Source organism: Tupaia chinensis, unplaced genomic scaffold, assembly GCF_000334495.1.
Source record: "Tupaia chinensis unplaced genomic scaffold, TupChi_1.0 Scaffold000028_1, whole genome shotgun sequence".
Lineage (NCBI taxonomy): Eukaryota > Metazoa > Chordata > Mammalia > Scandentia > Tupaiidae > Tupaia > Tupaia belangeri.
Window position 1 is genome coordinate 1,426,800 of NW_006159458.1, and position 4,921 is coordinate 1,431,720.

General features: G+C 39.4%; 1 protein-coding gene across 2 annotated transcripts in view; it reads left to right on the plus strand.

Annotated features, from left to right (window-relative positions):
- Nucleotides 1–4,921, plus strand: part of ERGIC2 (ERGIC and golgi 2) — a 44,049-nt gene continuing 39,128 nt past the window's right edge. For both annotated transcript variants that reach the window (XM_006140249.3, XM_006140250.3), the window contains exon 1: nucleotides 1–98. The gene's annotated coding sequence lies outside the window, so the exon portion shown is untranslated. The remainder of the gene's footprint in view (nucleotides 99–4,921) is intronic.

Below are 4,921 nucleotides of genomic sequence, written 5' to 3' on the forward strand. Positions count from 1 at the left end.
TAGTGGCTTTTTGTTCTCGCGATGTTTCCGGGTACACGGGAGCCCGGGCGACCCGGGCTTCTGTGAAACATGGCGGTCGGCTGGGACCGTAGCACAAGGTAAAATATTGAAACCCCGCTGGGTGCTGTTCTCTGGGTTGTTCCAGAGCTGCTCAGGGAACGAATGCGGATAAGGGGCCCGAGAGCCTGGTGTGGGCTTCACTCCCTGTGTTCATGGCTCTCCTCTAGAGTGTGGCCAGGACCGAGGAGCTGCTCCATTTACCCCGGGGGCGTTACTGGCAGGACCCCGGGCAGCGCTGCGACCGGGAGCTCCCCTCCTCCTGGTCCGGCTGTCGCAGCGCTTGAAGTTCAGGTGCTTCCTCGGTAGCTCCTTCCCCGTTGTTTCTCCCGATGCTCGGTGTCCCGGTGGCTTTAGAGTCCCCCCTCGCGAAGACCAGTAGGTCGTGGTCGGGTCCTCTCGGGTATCTGGCCCCCCACCCGCATTGGGACGAGTACCACGTTCTTGGCAGTCCGTCGCTCCCCTTCTCTAAAAAGGAGCCAAGTCTCGCTGCGCCGCGGAGGCAGAGTTTTTACGCTGCGCTGGAAATGCGAAAGGGGCAGGTCAGGGCAGGGCGGGATGCTAGGAGACACAAGTCTAGTGTCACCACTTTCCCAACGCCAGAAACTCCCGTGGCTAACATGTTTTCCCAAGGTAGAGAATGGTCTTAGGTGTCGGTGGAGTATAGAGTTAATAGGTCATTGTTTGAGAAAACACGTCTAATTATATTTAGGATCTAGTGCCCTGCTAGACTTAAAGTTAACAAAGTGACATAGTATCTGTTAAAATGTTGTAAGACTGCCTTCTTAAACAGTAAGATACAGTTAAAACGGGATATATTCATTTGTTTAAACTCGTAGTTAAGTAATTCAATTAATTGCCTAGTCTGATACATTGCATTGCAGTATTCAGCCATTCTAAAGAAATGCATCTGGCTTGTTCAGTACAGAGGACTTAGACTGATTTAATTTGTGTATTGATGTCTTTAAATTGATACAGTTATTCTAGTCCTCTTAGAGGAAGAAACCTGTGAGAAACAAATTGTGTGGTTTTCTTGGTAGGTGGGGAAGGAAGAAAGGAGTTCTTTTTTCCCCTTTTGATAATAAATTTTAGTACATAGCTGCATATTGCAATAGTTTCATGGCCAAATCATAAAAGTGTATGAAGTTTGAAAGATCTCTCAAAGGAAATCAGGCCTAGTCTAGAGCAACAAAGAATTGGAAAAAGAAAAAACACATTTTTTTTGCCTTTGAGAGAGGGTTTGGTGATTTAATGGAGGAAATGGTGAAATTCACTTTTAATAGCAATTACTTTTAGGCAATCTCTGCCTACTACAGATCCTACTTAGCAGTTTTCAAATATTCGTTTTGATTCTATCTTATATTGTCATGTTGGGCATGTTATTGAACCTCTCTGTGCCTTAGTTTCCTCACTGGTAAAATGGAGTAGTAATAGTACCTAACTCATAGAAAGGTCATGAGAATTAAATCTCTTAAAACAAGCAAAGCATTGAAAACAATGTTTGGCATTCGGTATGTGTTGTGGTTGTTAATTTTTATTTCCATTTTCCAACTAGTATTATCGTGCTATTTATTCAAAATACTGCCTGAAGAAGATACTTTAAAGATAATTATTTTTTTACCCCAAAGTTGATTGAATGCTCTTTGTTTTTTATGGTTCATATATTCCTTAAACTCCATCTTAAGTGAGTTGCTTTTTGTTTTAAAGATTTATTTATTTTATTTATCATTATTGTTATTTTCAATTCGATTGAGCCAGACATACAGAGAGAGAGAGAGAGAGAGAGAGAGAGCAAGCAAGTTGCTTGGTCGGGGACTTGAACCACCATCAGCTATGTGGGAGTCCAGTGCCCCTAACAATCACACCATTTACCAGCCCTAGTTGTTTGCTTTTATAAGCTGTTACCCTCATGTGATTACTAAGGCATGAATTCCTCCTTTCTCTTATAGATCTGACCCTATCATCCTGTTGTCTGGGTCAGATCTACTCTTCCAGGAGCCTTGTTACATGCTCTTTGCCTTTGAGAACATTCATCCCATTTTAGCTGTATCTGCGTTTCTGACCTTTTCCTCGCTTGTTCCTTACTTAATTTTGTACTCTTATTAAGTAGCTAATATAGTCAAGTTATATATATATACACACACACACACACATATATATATATAAACATATATATAGAGAGGGAAAGTGAGAAAGCAAGCTGCTGGGTCTGGGACTTGAACCATGGTTGGCCATGTGGAAGTCCAGCAACCTTAACCACCATTGCACCTGTTGGCCCCTATATTCTGAGGAGGCTTTTGTACTTGCTTCATGTTGCTGCTAGATACTTAGAGATTGTTCCATTACTATCACTGTATAGTTTTTTATCCTGTTATATCATCCTCACTCTTTTTTTGTGGGGGAGAGGTTTTCGCTATAGGGCGTGTGCGCTCGCCAGACAGAGACATAGAGACAGAAAGCGAGAAATCACCCCCCCCCAGGGGGGATGTATACCATCTTCACTCTTAGAGGTTATTAGCTAACCAGGTATTCTCACGCTTTCCTCAGACTTTAAAATATAATTCTCAGATATTCCACACATTTTTGCATTTCTTCAGGGAAATAGAAAGAGATGTTTATTAAATGCTTTATTTTTACCTTGATTAAAAACTGAGCTAGCCATTATGTCCACCTCTCTTTAAAAAATAGAATTATAGAGAAAGGACCTTGAGAAGTAGAGGATCTTTCCACATTTCTCATATAACTAGTAAGTGTGTAGATAATAATCCATGTTTTTCTGATCACAAAACAAATTTATACCATCTTACTTGTCTTCTAGGTACATCTTATCATTTAGAAGGTTATTAGATTTATTTGAATTATGTGGGAGAGAACAACTTTTAAGTCATAACATTTAGCTTTTATAAAAGGTCCAAATTTTATTTTAAAATTTATTTTATTTATTATTTTTTTTAACTTGCTATTAGTCATCAGAGAGAGAGAGTGTGGGAAAGTGAGCCAGCAAGCTGCTAGATCTGGGACTTGAACTGCCATCAGTCATGTGGGAGTCTAGCACCCTAACCATCATGCCTCCTGCTGGCCCCAAAAGGTTCCAGTTTTAAAGTAAAAAGAATAAGAGTATTTTGGGGGTACAGTGGGGTATCTAATGTTCATAAAGTGAAAATAAGCTAGCTCTTAAAAAATGTTTTTTTTCTTTTTCCTGCATAAAACAGAGACAGGCACCCACAGTAGGGTTTTCATGCAGCTATCCAGCTCTGGCTTCAGCCAGTCCCAGATCATGGGCACATGTACATCTGGTCTGCACGGGGAAGGCTTAGGACAAGAACTCGGAACCTTCCTGGGTGGATTGGCTTTGCAGAGTATTGTGTTACTGGGCCCACTAAGCCAATATTTGTTTTTAATTTTAGAATAGTCTAATGCAATGTAGTCAAGCAATTTAAAGTTACAGATAGGTTGTAAATTTACTCTTTATTTCTGAAGTTCAATGATGACCTGAATAGTACTTATCTTCTTTCATATTCTCATTAATAGCCTATGTTAGTTTCCTGGGTCTGCTATAACACATTATCATAGACTAGAAGACATCAAAGAAAAGAATTTATTCTTTTTTGGCTCTGGAGTCTAGAAGTCTGAAATCAAGAGTGTTGGCAGGGCCATGCTCCCTATAAAGACTGTCTTTCCCTCCTCCTAGCTTCTAGGCATCCTTCACAGTCTTTGGTTTGTAGACATGTTATTACAATCTCAGCCTCTGTCTTCACTTGGCATTCTCCCTATATGGGTTTTTTATTGTTGCTTTTTCTTTCTTTCATGAGAATGAGAAAGACAAGCTCCTCTAACGGCACTTCATGCCTTGATTTCCCCAGCTTTCCTAGCCCGCCAGGTTCATGACCGTGTGTGCCTAGTGAGTGCAGGATGACTAGGGAAATGAACCTGTTATTTTCCCTGTGGATCTACTATTGCTTGAGCAGCATATTAGTGTTGTACTATTGAGCCAGCCCCACATTATCTTGTGAGGACATCAGTCATTAGAATTAAGACCACCATAGTTATCTTACTAATTACATCTGCAAAGACCCAGATATTTCCAGATAATATCCATTCACTGATGCCAACTGTTAGGACTTCAATATTTATTTATTTTTGAGACGCAGTCCAACCTCTCTCTATATATATATATATACTATGAATATTTTCTTTTTTAATTTTAATTTATTTATTTGCATTCATTCACTGTACATCATTACAGCATACAAAATGAGATTTTCCATCCAGAGTACACTGTATATTGTCTCAATCAAGCACATCAACGAACATGTTATTGTCAGCAAATAATTTTCCGTTTCTTGTTTTCTATATGTTTTACTTTTTTTCCCCCATCCTTGATTCCCTATCTCTTACCCTCTGCCATCTCCCACTCTCTTCCCACACTGTCTCTGGTATCTATGTTTACTTTCTATACTGTTTTCCTCCCACATTTTATTGAATTACTAAAGATCTTAATTAATCTAAATATTTTCATAGCAAACAGAGCTGATATATATATTTCCATGAACACAAGTCTAACTTTAGTCATCCTATAAAGTAACAACTAGCTGGGGCTATATATCTTACTGCAGTCATTGAATAGATATTTTTTTTTCTGAAACTTTTTTTTTTTTTGTAACTTAATTTACATTCTTTCCTTAAGCATCATCACAGCATACAAAATGTGATTTCCCATCCAGAATATACTGCATAGTGACTTAATCATGCATATTATTATCAAAATTTTTCCATTTCTAGTTCCTAGAATTTTTTTACTCCTCTTTCTGACGCTCTGTCCTTTCCCACCCTCTTCTCACACTATCTCTGGTGTCTACAATTG